Here is a 17,133-nt window from a genome sequence, read left to right as displayed (position 1 = left end):
GAAGCTTTTGAGTTTGATGTAATCCCATCAGTCTATTTTTGCTTTTATTGTCTCTGCTTTGGAGATCTTATTACAAAAAATTATTGTCCAGTTGAAATTCATGAAGCATTGATCCACTATGATTTCTTCAACTAATTTCATAGTTTTGGGTCTTGCATTTAAGTCTTTCATCTATTTAGAGTTGATTTTTGTATATGGTGAGAGATGGGGTCTGGTTTCATTCTTCTGTATGTGGATATACAGTTACTTCTAATTGATGCTTAAAAACACAGCACCTTTGCCATCTGTACAGTATGAAGCCAAAGATTGATAGTTTGTTGAAATGTTGAAAATGTTATTGTACTTGCATTTTTCTCAAACTGACAACCCATATTCCATATTTTGAATTTATCCATTAATATTTCTGTTTTTATTGACTGACATTCACTTAATGAAACAATGACAAAATTGTCCAAATAGAAATAGTTAAAAAAAAAACAATTTCTTTTTATACCTATTTCTGGTTTGGATTTTGAGTTTTTAATGTTTCATTAAGCAAGTTCACCAATTTGCTCCTATATTTGGAATAATTATTCTCTGTATTAGCCATTCATTCATTTAAAAATCATTATGGTTTGTAGCCATAATGTGCTAGGCTGTGATTTATGTTCCAGGGATGTGTCAAAGTACAAATCAAAGTTTCACTTTCTCACAGGGGTTACATTTTAGATGTCTTGATTTCATTTATTTTTTGCATTTATGCTTTTCTAAATATAGACTAGTCACAATTTATCACGGACTCAAACATTAAATATAGTGCTACACATCCCTTGAAGAAATCCTTTCTTAGCCTTGATATCTTATTGATTTTATTCAGATTTAAACTTTCCATGACTTGTGTGTAATATCAAGCCATAGATCGTCTTGACGATTGTATTAGCGTGCTAGGCCTTGTGTAACAAACATCGCAAACTGAGTGGATTAATTAATAGAAACATAGTTTTAGAGATGGAAGTCAATGACCAAGGTGTCTCTTTAAGGGCTGTGAGGGAGAGCCTGTTCTTCCAGGTTTCTGGTAGTTCCCTAGCAACCTTTTATGTTTCTTGGCTTTTGTGTCTTCACTCCAAGCTCTGTTTTCATCTTCACGTGGTGCTCCTTTCTTTTTTTTTTTTTTTTTTTTCTACTTTAAGTTCTAGGGTACATGTGCACAACGTGCAGATTTGTTACATATGTATACATGTGCCGTGTTGGTGTGCTGCACCCATTAACTTGTCATTTACATTAGGTATATCTCCTAATGCCATCCGTCCCCCACTCCCCCGGCAGGCCCTGGTGTGTGATGTTCCCCACCCTTTGTCCATGTGTACTTATTGTTCAATTCCCACCTATGAGTGAGAACATGCGGTGTTTGCTTTTCTGTCCTTGCGACAGTTTGCTCAGAATGATGGTTTCCAGCTTCATCCATGTCCTTATAAAGGACATGAACTCATCCTTTTTTATGGCTGCATAGTATTCCATGGTGTATATGTGCCATATTTTCTTAATCCAGTCTATCATTGATGGACATTTGGGTTGGTTCCAAGTCTTTGCTATTGTGAATAGTGTCGCAATAAACATCTGTGTGCATGTGTCTTTATAGCAGCATGATTTATAATCCTTTGGGTATATGCCCAGTCATGGGATTGCTGGGTCAAATGGTATTTCTAGTTCTAGATCCTTGAGGAATCACCACACTGTCTTCCACCATGGTTGAACTAGTTTACAGTCCCACCAACAGTGTAAAAGTATTCTGTTTCTCCACATCCTCTCCAGCATCTGTTGTTTCCTGACTTTTTAATGATCGCCATTCTAACTGGTGTGAGATGGTATCTCATTGTGGTTTTGATTTGCATTTCTCTGATGGCCAGTGATGATGAGCATTTTTTTTTTATGTGTCTGTTGGCTGCATAAATGTCTTTTTTTGCGAAGTGTCTGTTCATATCCTTCGCCCACCTTTTGATGGGGTTATTTGAATTTTTCTTGTAAATTTGCTTGAGTTCTTTGTAGATTCCAGATATTAGCCCTTTGTCAGATGGGTAGATTGTAAAAATTTTCTCCCATTCTGTAGGTTGCCTGTTCACTCTGATGGTAGTTTCTTTTGCCTTGCAGAAGCTCTTTAGTTTAATTAGATCCCATTAGTCAATTGTGGCTTTTGTTTTTGCTTTTGGTGTTTTAGTCATGAAGTCCTTGCCCATGCCTATGTCCTGAATGGTACTGCCTAGGTTTTCTTCTAGGGTTTTTATGGTTTTAGGTCTAACATTTAAGTCTTTAATCCATCTTGAATTGATTTTTGTAATAGGTGTAAGGAAGGGATCCAGTTTCAACTTGCTACATATGGCTAGCCAGTTTCCCCAGCACCATGTATTAAATAGAGAATCCTTTCCCCAATTCTTGTTTTTGTCAGGTTTGTCAAAGATCAGATGGTTGTAGATGTGCGGTATTATTTCTGAGGGCTCTATCCTGTTCCATTGGTCTATATCTGTGTTTTGGTACCAGTACCATGCTGTTTTGGTTACTGTAGCCTTGTAGTATAGTTTGACACATGGTGCTCCTTTTCTTAAGGACACTAGTCGTATTGGACTAGAAGCCTTACCCTACTCCAGTATGACCTCATCTTAATTAATTACATTTGCAATGCCTCTGTTTCCAAATAAGGTCACATTCTGAGGTACTGGGGGTTATGATACTGTGAATTTTGGGACTACATAATATAGTCCATATCAGCCACCATGGAGTAGATGAGATTTGCTTTTTCATTTAAAAATTATTATTAAAGTACTGTGCTGGGGGCGAGTGATACAGCAGTTAATAAAAAAAGAAAACAACATGTTTGGACCCTGATTTTATAAAGCTGACTGGCAGATCACATTCAAAATGGTGCTGAGACAAGCCTTCAGGTCCTGGCTATTTCACGTCCTAAAAGTTGATGGTAGAAACCTGATTTCCACTTTGAAGCTGCTGTCCTAACATAGCTGTGGCTTCCTTATGCGTCCTCAGCTAGGAGCCACTGGAGAGTCAGGTTTCTTGCCATGATACAGTAAGGGACTCCAGTTACAGTCACATGCTAGCTCCTGTTCATGAAAATGATGGCTCCCTGACCCCCTGCCCTTCTCCCCCAGTCAGTTAAGAGGCTAACTCCCTGATCTTCACCTTCCTGCCTTTATGCCAAACTCAGGACATCCAAATTCAACTCAGACACTTCCTCGGATGCTTGATTAAAAATATTAACGTGACTTAGTATATATGAAGTTTACTAGGAAGAAAGTAGTTTGCCAGGCAAATATAGTGCTTGATTAGAAAAATTAGCTAGTTATTGAGATTTTTAAAAATCAATTCACCAAAATGCTGGCAACAGAATATACATGGTACCTATAAAAGAGTTCAAATTAAACAACAGGTGCTCCTTGAATTCATTAGTTTTATAATTAGAAACAAAGTTGTGGGATATGCCAGAACTTCTGTGTAACTTTTTGTAAAACTAATGCCAGAGCTATTTTATGCTATAAAACATTTTCCAGTTTTCAGAATGGAATGAAGTAAGTATAACTGATGATTGCTTTCATTTTAATGGGAATCTACAAATGTGAATCCTAATTTGGCTTCAGAGGTTGCATTATTAGTCTTCAAAATCTGGCAAGCAGTGTGTGTGTGTGTGTGTGTGTGTGTGTGTATGCATGCGTGTGTGTGTGTATTTCAGTCTATCCATCCCTTCAAGATATTCACAATGCACTCACGTTAGATCTCTTTATAAACTTTAAAAAGTCTTCAGGGAGCTATTACACAGACTTCTTAAAAACCTGTGTTAAAAGTTTCTGTAAAGAGTTCATCCCTAAATAACACCTATTTTATTAAAATAAATATGCATGGGCTTTAGTTAAATGGGAAGTGATTTTTTCCCTTCTATTTACATAGAAATGTGGAATATGAGAAGTTAAAGCTGGAGGAATCAGTATAACAGCCAATGCCGTCAGTAAATGATGAGTAAACTAAAATCTCATAAACAGATTGAGCTTGATGAGAACTGGGATTCAGACTGAATTCTCTTGAATCTAAATTGTTTTCTTAAAGACAGCAGTGTTTGAAACACTTTGGGCTACTGATATTTTATAATTTGAAGGTCTATCAAACCATTGTTAAGATTTTCTGTGCTAGTACAAACAATATAATCTTTTATTTTTTCTTTAAAAACCTGGTTCTGTTAAAGAAAATCAAACCACCCCTGGAAAAAAAAATGAGTTTTTTTCTGATTTTATTGATCCAAATAGAGTCAAAAAGTCAATCTCCTAGGATCATAAATAATTATTTAACATTTCTAATACACATTTAGAAGGTGAACTATGTAGAACTAGTGAAATATAAGCCGCATTATTGCAGCTTTAACTTGTAATAAAGGTAAGATGTTTTCTTGAGTGTTATCTCAAATATCATAGTGGTGAGATAGACTTTTTTTGCTAAACTCTGTTGACAGTCCTGCTACGTTGTTGAGATCAGGTTCGTGGACACAGGGTGGTTTTACAAATTATTTATTTTTTCCTCCTGTGATACTGATGATACAGGCTGTCTGGGAATCCTGACAGTCTCAAGACAGCAAGTATTTCTTGCAGTAGATGATCTGTAGTGTATCCATGAGGAAGTTTAACAAAAGCAGGTGGCATCTTCAGAAAAATGTTCATTTGCAAACCTGAATGTCAGTCCCTCTGATGATGTTCTTGCCTGTCTGGGTGTCCACATATCATTCTCTAAAGAGAAAATAAAATGATTTATATAATTATTCTCTGGAGGCAAAAGGAGAGTGCATTGGGAGCTACTAATGAGACAGCGCTTTTTGATAGGTAGTTTGGTTTTCTTGTTTTATTTTTATTGCCATATTTTCACGTTTTTTAGTAAGATAAGTGCAACTTTTTCATGAGTGTCCTATTCAAGGATGGATCTGTCAGAATGATGACATTCTCTTTTGGGCATTGTTGGGAAAGAAAGATTTGTTACCTGCCTTTGCTGATCAAGCAATATTAAAGCAGGGTTCTAATTCTTGTTTCTGGACTGAGCCAAGTTAATGTTTCTTCGGTACAACAGCGCTTCACATGTTTGAAAAGAACTACTGTACCTGTTCCTGATTGTCTCTAAAGCAGCATTGCCAGGAGAAATAAAATGTTTGCCACATAAGCAAGTTGAAATTTCTAGTAGCCACATGAAAAAATGCAAATAGAAACAGGTAAAATTAATTTTAATAATATGCTTGAGTTAAACCAACACACCAACATATTATTTTGACGTATTCAATATAAAAATTATAAAAGAGACAGTTTACTTTTTTTTTTTTTTTTTCTGAGACAGAGTCTCGCTGTCACCCAGGCTGGAGTGCAGTGGTGCCATCTCCGCTCACTGCAAGCTCCGCCTCCTGGGTTCACGCCATTCTCCTGCCTCAGCCTCCCGAGTAGCTGGGACTACAGGCGCCCGCCACCACGCCCAGCTAATTTTTTGTGTTTTTAGTAGAGACGGGGTTTCACCATGTAAGCCAGGATGGTCTTGATCTCCTGACCTCGTGATCCACCCGCCTCGGCCTCCCAAAGTGCTGGGATTCCAGGCGTGAGCCACCGCGCACGGCCTACTTTTTTTCGTATTACTAAGCCTCGGCAGTCTGAAGTGTATTTTATGCTTATAGCACCTTTTATTTTGGACTAGCCTTATATTATTAGCTAAATAGCCACGTGTGGCTAGTGGCAACCTTACCGAATAACACATTCCAAATCAAATATTCCCACCCACTGAATAGTCTTGATAGTTTTAGAGATTCGAGTTTGTGCATGCCCTGGTCCAGTTGATCTGCATCTCATTAATATGTGCTGATCTTGTCTTGCAGTTGTGGCCTCTCTAGGATAGACCAGAGCTTTACTTGATCTGATGTGAGTAACAGCCTAGGATACGGCTTCTGAAACTTGAAAGTGTATGTGTACTAAATCACCTGGGAATCTTTTTGACATGCGGAGTCTGATTCTGTAAGTCTGGAGTGGACCTCAAGATTCTGCATGTCTGAAAGCTCTTGGTGACATTGATTTAGCTGGTCCAGGGACCACACTTTAGGTAGCAAGGGCCTAGGGTGACAGTTCGGCCGGAACTTCTTAGTATTGATTATTCCAACTTAAACTGATTGCCAAAATATCTAAGGAGATTTTTGTTTGTTTATTTGTTTTTTGTTTTTTGAGACGGAGTCTCGCTCTGTCGCCCGGGCTGGAGTGCAGTGGCGCGATCTCGGCTCACTGCAAGCTCTGCCTCCCGGGTTCACGCCATTCTCCTCCTCAGCCTCCCGAGCGGCTGGGACTACAGGCGCCTGCCACCACGCCCGGCTAATTTTTTTGTGTTTTTTAGTAGAGACGGGGTTTCATCATGTTAGCCAGGATGGTCTCAATCTCCTGACCTCGTGATCTGCCCACCTCGGCCTCCCAAAGTGCTGGGATTACAGGCGTGAGCCACCGCGCCCAGCCCATATCTAAGGAGATTTTGTCCAATATATGATGCTACCAAGATTTGGCTTTCCAAATTATTCTTGTGCGTTGGTTTTCTAAACCCTAGTATAGAATTTGCTTGTGTTACTGGTACGTCTTACTATATTCAGCCCATCAAGCAGAGCTTGAGATGTCAGTGTGCATCTTTGTTCTTTAATCTGTGTTTTCAGAATTGCTGCCTCCCCTTAAGTGATCCCTACATCCTGACACTATTTACATAATACCATCCTTCATTTCAGAGAAAAAAGGGGAGTGGGTTCTCTGCATTGAAACTGATTCACTGATTTTTTTTTTAAGGTTGTGAGAATTTGAGCGGTACATAATTCAGCAAATTACATCTCTTGCCCTGTCTAGTCCACAAGATCAGCCAGTGTGGAATCCTGCCACATTCCTTGCTGATGCTTAGAAATATTGTTTCTCTTGCATTGCAATATTTACCAGAAAGTTTTATCAGATTAAAAAGAAGAGAGCAGACCTTCACCTCTAGGGATGAAAGGTACTATTCATAAGGGAGTGCGATTGATTGATACTGTTGGTTCCATTGGAATTGGGTGGATACTAGATGAGCTATTAGAGCAAACTCTTCTCTGGGAGGCTTTCTTGTGAATGAAAGGGCTCAGGGTCATAGAACTTCAAGGCTTGGAGGTCCATTAAATATCATTATAGTCTAGTTCCTCATTTTACAGATCAGGAAACATGGACATACAGAGGTTATGTGATTTGTCTAGAGAAGCTATAATGTCACCCCTGCTGAAATGTCACCACCCCAGAGAGCCCGCTCTTTCCATCTCCTGGCCTACTTCATTTCTCTTTCTCACCACTAGCTGTTATTGTGGTATGTCTATTATATCTATTTTGTTATTTGTATTTTGTCTCTCTCAACTTCAATCTAAATAAAAGTTCCATAATTTTAACAGTTTTGTCCCATTGCCTGGCAAAGAGTATGTGATTAGAAGGCATTTTTTACAGACTTAGTCAACTTATGGCCTAAACACAGTGATCCATATTCCAAGTTTAGATAATTATTTAACTGTAATGACTTACGGGGTAGGGGTAGGGGTGATGGCTCATTAATTTTTTGTTTGTGTTTTTGGTTCTTGTTCTGAGATTAAATGCTGATCTTTAGACATCTTATAAGGCTAGTAGCAATGCTGAAATTCAACAAGGGGCTGGCATGAGAAATAAAAATGTCTCTAAAATGGATTAGTGAGAAATGAGAGGGTAAAGATTGTACTTTGGAAGGTTACCTTACTTTTTTTTGTTCATTGTTGTTTATTGTAAGGAATTCAAATGATTCCTTGAATCATTTATATAAAATTGGATAATTAATACAGTAGTTGTCTCAGATCTAAAATAGAATATTATTGGCCTTATAGGTTTCTGGTGAGAATTCAATGAAATAATGTATTCCTGGCATTCAGCATGGTGTTTGCCATAAAGGTTGTTATAGTAGTATCAACATAAAAATATTTTAGATATTTTATGTTACCCATTTCAAGTTTGTCAGTGGCTGCCTGATAGGGTAGATATGCCTATTAAAAAGTGGAGTTTCCAAATTACTTGAATGTGTAGATACATGGACAGTCAGATTTTGGGTATTTCTTATTTAAAAATTTAACACATTAATTACCAGTATTGCCTCCTGTTAAACCTACAGTTTCCCACTGTGCCTACATTACATTAAAATGCAAATCAAAACCACAATGAGATACCGTCTCACACCAGTTAGAATGGTGATCATTAAAAAGTCAGGAAACAACAGGTGCTGGAGAGGATGTGGAGAAATAGGAACACTTTTACACTGTTGGTGGGACTGTAAACTAGTTCCACCATTGTGGAAGTCAGTGTGGCGATTCCTCAGGGATCTAGAACTAGAAATACCATTTGACCCAGCCATCCCATTACTGGGTATATACCCAAAGGATTATAAATCCTGCTGCTATAAAGACACATGCACATGTATGTTTATTGCAGCACTATTCACAATAGCAAAGACTTGGAACCATCCCAAATGTCCAACAGTGATAGACTGGATTAAGAAAATGTGGCCCATATACACCATGGAATACTATGCAGCCATAAAAAATGATGAGTTCATGTCCTTTGTAGGGACATGGATGAAGCTGGAAACCATCATTCTCAGCAAACTATCGCAAGGACAAAAAACCAAACACCGCATGTTCTCACTCATAGGTGGGAATTGAGCAATGAGAACTCATGGACACAGGAAGGGGAACATCACACACAGGGACTGTTGTGGGGTGGTGGGGAGGGGGGAGGGATAGCATTAGGAGATATACCTAATGCTAAATGACGAGTTACTGGGTGCAGCACACCAACATGGCACATGTATACGTATGTAACTAACCTGCACGTTGTGCACATGTACCCTAAAACTTAAAGTATAATAAAAAAAAATAAAAAAAAGAAAATAAGTGCCAGAATGCTGGTTCTGGAGACTTTATTTTACTCTAAACATCATGGATTCCTACACGTAAACACTCATGATTCTTAAATAACATGAAGTGATACGAATTATTTTGGTGGGTCCAGTTTGTAGCATTCAGATCAAAATGTGCAAGTTTTAAAAGTTGAGTCAAAATCACAAACAATGGGCATCTCCCCATTTAATATTTATTTTTTTGAAAAATATGAAAACATAGAAGATATTTATTGTCTTGATTATTCAGACCTCTAGGCTTCCCATCTCTCTGGGTGCAGTTCATAGATAAGAAATAAAATCAGCCACTAACCTGAGAGAAGTAATTTTAAGGGACACAAGTTCTTTTATAATGTACTTTAGAAATTATCTTCAGTACATAGTAGTAAACAATTAATGTTTGACAAAGAAATATTATTTATGCTACTTTAAGCATCTTTGATGAGTGATTTTGTGTTGATCCAGTTTGTGTTTTGGAAAGACAGGCATCATGGATTTTGGTGGGTGAGTTTTTCTATTTTTATAGGTTGTGTATGGGTTTTTCTATGTTTGTTTATAGGTTGCTTAGAGTTCTCTTTGACTCAGCAGACCACTCAGAGGTAGTTACAATTTTTTTTTTTTAGTGAATATATTGCAGTAGCTTTTATAATTTTTTTAAGAATGAAAAAAGATTTTGTGTTGATTAACTTCAGATTATTTAAAATGCAAGACTTGAATTTTGGATTCAGAGAATGATCACTAACATTTAAGATGTCTCTTTGTGGTGGTTTTAAAACAGATCCACAAGTTTAATTATCTTTCTCTTGACTATAGACAGGCTTAATGACTCAATTCTAGCAAATAGGATGCAGCAGACTCACGCCTGCCTAGGCCAGGTCACAAAGAGCTACACAATTTTCACAGGTACATGCTCTCGCTCTCGCTCTCGCTCTCTCTCTCTCTCTCTCTCTCTGTCTCTCTCTCTTTCTGGAGACACTCACTTTTGGAGCCAGAAGCCTGCATACAAGAGATAGGACTACTGTGAAGCTAGTGTCTTGCAGAGACCTCATAAACAGGCCACATGGAGATTGGGAGAGGCACCCAAGGTGTCCCTCTGTTTCAGCTCCCTGCTGTTTGTGTCTTCTCACCCAGGCATCAAACATGTGGGCTGTCTCTAGCCCCAGCCACTCATGATTTTTCATTAAAACATCCATATGGAAGTCCCCAAGTGAAATCCACTTAGTTAAGTCCAGGTAATCCCTGGAGCCATGATAGACAGCAATAGTTTTAAAAAAAAATTGTCATTGTTTCATGCCACTAAATCTGGGGTAGTTTGTTACACAGGTATAGACACCTCTGGTTTTTGAAGTGTTCTCAGGATGAACCTAAGTTTGATGACCCACAAGTCAATAGACAATTCAGAACTGAGATGTGGTCCATGCCCCATCCTTTATTGGTCCTTAGCAGACCAGATTGGCTATTGGATGGAATATGCTTCAGTTCCCTGGGTAATTAGGATACCAGATCACCAGTCATGTGACCCCAGATCCCAGCAATACTTCTCAAATGTCCATGTGTATCACTGTCCTTACTTGGACAGTTAATAAATCATAAAAAGGCTGAGATTGATTTAAGGAGAGAGCTAGACTCCTGTGTATTTTTACAAAATTGGGCAGATGACAAATTCCTACTCGAAATTTTCATATGTAAGCATGCTAGCCTGAAATCGATAAATCATATAATATTACATCATTCTACCACTTTATTTCCACAATATTTATTGAGCTGTTGGGTTACTTCTTCTAACTTTGAGTTAGAGTAGAATTTTTGTATCTTGATGTCTTTGCTATTGTATTTCACCAAATCTAAGAAAACTTGATTGTAAGGAGCACCATTATGTTAGGTGCTAATGTGGAAGAAAAGATGCTGACAAATAATTTTAAGATGTCATAGATTTTAAGATGTGACCCAATCTCGAAGACATTGAAATGTGAAAAAATATATCTCTTAAATTGATGCAATGTAATATTTAATAACGATAGTATCATACTCTAGCAAAGAATATCTCAGAAATTTAGGATAGGCTTGAGGGAGGAGTCATAAGTTGGGTGAACCTGATGCAGGGCCTGACCTTCATTCTAAAATGTAGAACTTAAGTAGTCAGCTACTTGAAACTGAATCTGTCACAGCTGAATCCTATTACCTCAAACCCCAGCAATACCTTTCAAACGTCCATGTCCCTGTCCTTACTTGGAGAGCTAATAAGTCATAAAAAGGCTGAGATTCTTTTAAGGAGAGAGCCTGAACCTCTGTATTTTTGTCAGATTGCCCAAAGTTTGAGAACCACTACTCTGGAACATACTTACTTCACATCTGGCAGAGGAAGTTCAAAATAAATAAGGTAATCTAAAAATGCAGAGCTTGGAGGAAAGGAACTCCACAAGGCATAAAGATTCATCTCAGGAATTCTGAAGTTTGGTGGAAACAAAAGGCCTGAATGTGGAGAATTAGGAAATTCCCTTAGAAGGAGAGAGAAACATCTCAGAGTCCCTTGAGATGTTGGGAAAGGCGTGTTTTCTAGGAAGGGAATGTTAGGATACAAAGTGCAAAAAAATGTTTGGTGTTCCTAGAACAGAAGCTTGTCCTGGCAGAGCACAAGACTGGAGTCAGAGAATCCAATTCTATGGGCCTAGTGATGCCCCGTGCTGAAGGTAATGAGAGCTTGTCATGGAGTTGCGGCTACTGTGACGGAGACAAGTAAAGGGCCTGGAAATATAATAAGAGCAAAAATAAATACATTTGATTGTTTTCAGAATTGATTTCTTCTCCAAAAATGACCTAGAGTTTCAATAACCAACTACTTTGTAGATACTAGTGAACCAAAATTGTGCACATTATCGTCTCCCTCTATAGTACACTCAGGAGTTTTGGAGCTGGAAAAAAAACCTTTGTTTTTTTCAAAAGAAAAAACAGATTCACAAGTCTCTGAGCTGGGAAAACAAAGAAAGAAAACAAACAAAACCTTCACACCTTTTGTCCAGAGGATCTGATTTGTTCCTAAAGATACTCATACTGTAAATTTAGCTTAGAAATGTTTGCAGATCCAGCTTCTTAAAACCCAGTAGCTAGGGCAGTGGTGTGATTGTCCAGCTACGAATGGAGATTCGAGATCACCTTCCCTTATTTCACTAGTCTTCCCTGCCCTTGGCTCACAAGCCCTTACCAGTTCTGTTCTTCAAATCTTGACCACTGGCAATAATGTCCCATTGTATATTTACAATTTACAGAGCATTTTAATTCACATCATCACATTTATTTTTCAAACAATCATCCATGTTGAACAAGATAGACTTCATATACTTCCAATGACTTTCTGAAGCCACATAGATCATAAAATGTTAAGTGAGGATCTGATCCCATTGTTTTGATTCAGTGCTTTATTCTTTCCCTCCATTCACCAGATTTTTTCATGTCCTTTGAGGTAGATGTCTAATAAATGTTGGAATCGTAATATTTTTCATCTGGAAGGGGACTTTAACGGACTTGTGTTCTCTCCTATGTACTTCAGAGCTAGAGAAGTAGTCACCCTGAGAATTGTGGTGGTTGAACCAAAGTCAGAAAACAAGTAGCAGATCCACGACTGATTCCCTGATTATTCTTTGAAACTACATCCCCTTCTGTTCTCATATCCTAATAGTTAGGCTCTATGGCAATTCCCTTTACTGCTGCTGACCACCTTTCCCAGAGCGGCCCAGCTTGGAGCTTTTGCCTTGGACCACTGGTGGCGATGGATATTTTCTCCTTGGATTTCTTTCTTCCCATCCCCCTGAAATAACAGGAGCAGAGGCAGCATAGGTCATTTGTCAGCTCTCTTGTGATGGTAATTTCTGTCTCACATATTTTCATTGCCAATATACCTACCTTTGGTAAAGCTAAATACAGAGTAGCAAAGAAATAGGCTACTTTAAAAGAATTTTGTGCTTTTATGGAATTTTTAGCAAAGTAGAGTTTTTTTTTTCTTGGTTCTAATCAGCATATGATAAGAGATGATATATTTCCTTTTTCAAAGTAGATAATTTCTTTATGGGTAGTCTGTTTGCCTAATGGAAATATAAATCATAGGTGCATCTTTTTTTGGTAATTTGGCTCCTTTTAGTGGTATTATCTAATTTTTAAAAATGAAAGCAGAATGAGATTTTGCAGAACCAGTCACAGTGTCATGAAAGTGGAGCTAATGTGTTACAGAAGGATCATGTGCTCACATCTTCCTTACCAGGCCTACTGATTAACCAGTCACTGTCAAAGAGTAGTTTGCGGTTCTCTAATTCTCAAGTTTTCTCAGATAAGCATATTCTCCACATTTCTATAGTTGTTTTCTCTTAGAATTTAGGGAAATCATGATCATTTTAGCACTCTCTTCTAGTCTCCAATGCTTTTTTATGTTGTACTTTATAAATTATTTATAAAAACGTGTTCCATTGATGAAACGTTTTGCTCTGTTCTTGACATGGCCCAACCAACGTGGAGTGGTGATTTGTTGATCTAAAGGGGGATGATATCTCCCAACATTTAGAAACTAAACAACACACTTCTAAATTATTCATGGCTGAAAGATGAATGCTGAAAGGAAATTTAAAAAGTACATTCAAGTGAATGAAAATTAAAATGCATTATATCAAAAATTTGGGGACATAACCAGAGCAGTGCTGAAAGGGGAATGTATAGCACTAAATGCATGCATTAAGAAAGGGGACAGGTCCTAAACAGTAATCTAATCTCCCAGCTAAAGACTCTAGGAAAAAAAAGAAAAGAGGGATGGGAAATGAAACCAAAGCAAACAGAAAGAAGGACAGAAGAAAGATAATAGTAGAAATCAATGGAATTAAAGAGAGACAAATATTGGAGAAAATCAGTGAACAAAGAGCTGGATCACTGGAATGATCAATAAAATTGACAGTCTTCTAACAAGACTGACAAAAGAGAGAGAAGACACAGGTTACCAACACTAGCAACAAAACTGGGAATATCTTTACATACTAAGCAGCTATTAAAATGATAGTAAGGGAATACTATGTACAATTGTACATACATATTTGACACTTTAGATGAGATGGAAAAAATCCTCAAGAAACACAAACTACCAACACTAACATTAAATGGGTAATCTGAATAATCCTACAGCTATTAAGGAAATTGAACTCATAATTTAAAACCTTCCAGAAAAGATAAAAAGAAGGAAAGGCCTAGATGGTTTCCTGGTGAAGGGAATTCTACAAAATATTTAAAGATGAAATAACAACAATCCTGCATAGTGTATGCTTTTGTGCAGAAAAAAGAAGGAAGGAAATATTTCCCAACTCATTTTATGAGGCCACATTACCCTGATACCAACTCAGACAAAAACAATAGAAGAAAATAAAGCTACAGGCCAATATTCCTCATTAATATAGTTGCAGAAATCCTCAAAAATGATAAAATCAAATCCAGCAGTATAAAAAAATTGTTTTCTTCCTTTCCTCATTCATCCACTTTATTTTTATTCTTGGAGATAGTTGCAGTCTGTTGCTCAGGCTGGAATACAGTGGTGTGATCATGGCTTACCGCAGCCTGCACCCCCCAGGCTTAGGTGATCCTCCCATCTCAGCCTCCTGAGTAGCTGGAACTACAGACACGTGCCAGCATGCCTGGCTAATTTTTGTATTTTTTGTAGAGATGGGATTTTGCCATGTTGGCCAGGCTGCTCAAATTCTCAGACTCAAATGATCCTCCTGCTCTGGACTCCCAGGGGGCTATGATTACAGGCAGGAGCCACTGTACCTGGCTCTATCCACTTTTAAATGTTCTTTAGTCCTATGTTTTCTTTGAGGGATCTCACGTTGAAAGGGGGCAAATTCAAAGACCTTTGAATCAGGAGATTCGAAAGTGGGTGCTACTTTTGTTTGTAGTTCTAGTTTCTTCAGTGTAGGAGTCAGAATTTATTATTCTATGATGTAATAAAAGGTATATTCACAATGATATTCAACCCAAGATCCTGCAGAATATAGGTGTTTGTGTATTCAATTTTATTGAGTACTTTTAAAGCACCTTATTTATATATGTATTTAATTTTTTTTTAATTTGACAAATAAAACATGCATATTATGGGGTGCACCATGTTTTGTTATATGTATATATTATGGAATGACTAATTCGAGTTAATTAACATATTCATCACCCTCAGATACTTACCATTGTTTGGTGAGGAAGACTTTTTTGTATTTATATTCAGAATCAACATTGTTCAATTCCTTGTTTTGGCACGTTATGTTATCTAGGGAAGAAAAATTAGAATGAGTAGAAAAGATCTGTAGATACCAGCTGGTTACAGGTGTCTTGCGTAAATGGGCAGAGGAAGAGAGGGTAAGGTGCCATGATGTTATTTTGCATTTATTTTTACATGCATACGTTTACCATGGGGGATGTATTAATATTCTTATGAGCATTTGATGGTGCAGTTATTAAGAATGCAAGCCCTTTGTTATTCGCTGTGTGCTTTGATTTTATTTCTCCAAGGTCCTGTTTTCCTTAGCATTTTACTACAAGCTACTCCTTCAGAAGGCAAACTACCCCATCCCCTCCCCTAGGTCTCACCTGCCTCGCCCACAAAGTATTATTTTTTGGTGGACTTAGGCCTTTTGATCTCAGTCATATGATTAACATTTTTTAATTCAGTTTTGTTTCAGGATATATTCAGGATTTGATGTATAATATACAGACTATAAGGCTCAATTGTTTTGGTTTAGCATTCGGTGAAGTTTGACAAAATGTGTACTGTCATGTGACTGCAGCCAAAAGGGAGATAGAAAACAGTTCCAGTCGGGCACGTTGGCTCACGCCTGTAATCCCAGGACTTTGGGAGACCGAGGAGGGTGGATCGCCTGAAGTTAGGAGTTCAAGACCAGCCTGGCCAACCTGATGAAACCCTGTCTCTACTAAAAATACAAAAATTAGCCAGGAGTGGTGGCGGGTGCCTGTAATCCCAGCTACTCGGGAGGCTGAGGCAGGAGAATCGCTTCAACCTGGGAGGCAGAGGTTGCAGTGAGCTGAGATCGTGCCATTGCACTGCAGCCTAGATGACAGAGTGAGACTCTGTCTCAAAAAAAAAAAAAAATAGTTTCATCATCTCTGCAAGCTCCCTCCTTCCCCGCTGTAGTCACCACCTGTACCCTCCCTGACCTGGTGACCCCATCTGACTTCTGTCCCTGTAATTTTGCCTTTTTCAGAATGTCATATAAATAGAATCATGCTGTACGTAGTCTTTTGTGTCTGGCTTTTTTCACTCAGCGTAATGGATTTGAGCTTAAACCATGTTGTATCATACATCATAGTACGTTAAAAAAATACTTAGTAGTATTAATTGTGGCTTTATTACAATTTGTTTATCTACTCTCCAGTTAATGGACTTTGACATTGTTTTCAGTCATCAGTTATTATGAATAAATTTGCTATAAACACTTGCTTAAAATATCAAACTTTTTGTTTCTCAGGTAAATGCCTAGGAATGGAATAGATATTCTTAAATGCATGCTTAGCTTTTTAAAAACACCAAACTCTTTTACAGAATTGCCATCCACTTTTCCATTTCCATGATTCTAGGTATAAAGGTTCTACTTTCTCCACAACTTTGTCAGCTCTATGTAGCACTGTGTGGAATATATATAAATTTTTTTCTTTCCTGTGTTTATTTATTTAGAGACAGGGTCTCAATCTGTTGCCCAGGCTGGAGTGCAGTGGTACGATCACAGCTCACAGCATTCTCGACCTTCTGGTCTCAAGCAGTCCTCCTGCTTCAGCCTCCTGAGTAGCAGGAACTGCAGGCATGCACCACCATGACCCACTAATTTTCCTATTTTTTGTAGAGATAAAGTTTCACCATATTGCTCGGGCTGATCTTGAACTCTTGGGTTCAAGCGATTCGCCTGCCTTGGCCTCTCAAAGTGCTGGGATTACAGGCATGAAATACCACGTCCAGCCTGGAATATAGGTTTATTTTATCCATTTTAGTAGGTGGGTAGTAGCATTTCATTCTGGTTTTGCTTTGGGAGAGAATCCCAAACAACCAATGATGTTGAATATCTTTTTATGTTCTATTTTCTAACTATCTCTCTTCTTTGATGAAGTATTTTTTAACACCTTTTGCCAATTTTTTAGTTG

At 37.9% G+C, this 17,133-nt stretch overlaps 1 protein-coding gene and 1 long non-coding RNA gene across 4 annotated transcripts in view; both read left to right on the top strand.

Moving 5' to 3' along the window:
- Positions 1-17,133, top strand: part of CTNND2 (catenin delta 2) — a 938,008-nt gene that overhangs the window by 54,455 nt on the left and 866,420 nt on the right. The gene's annotated exons all lie outside the window — the stretch shown is intronic.
- LOC115835436 lies at positions 2,043-12,845 on the top strand. The gene is made up of 3 exons (XR_004030402.1): positions 2,043-2,054; positions 9,832-9,836; positions 11,237-12,845. It is a non-coding gene; the product is annotated as an uncharacterized LOC115835436 (long non-coding RNA).

The sequence above is a fragment of the Nomascus leucogenys genome, chromosome 6 (genome assembly GCF_006542625.1).
Source record: "Nomascus leucogenys isolate Asia chromosome 6, Asia_NLE_v1, whole genome shotgun sequence".
Classification (NCBI taxonomy): domain Eukaryota; kingdom Metazoa; phylum Chordata; class Mammalia; order Primates; family Hylobatidae; genus Nomascus; species Nomascus leucogenys.
This window is presented reverse-complemented; position numbering and strand designations above follow the sequence as displayed.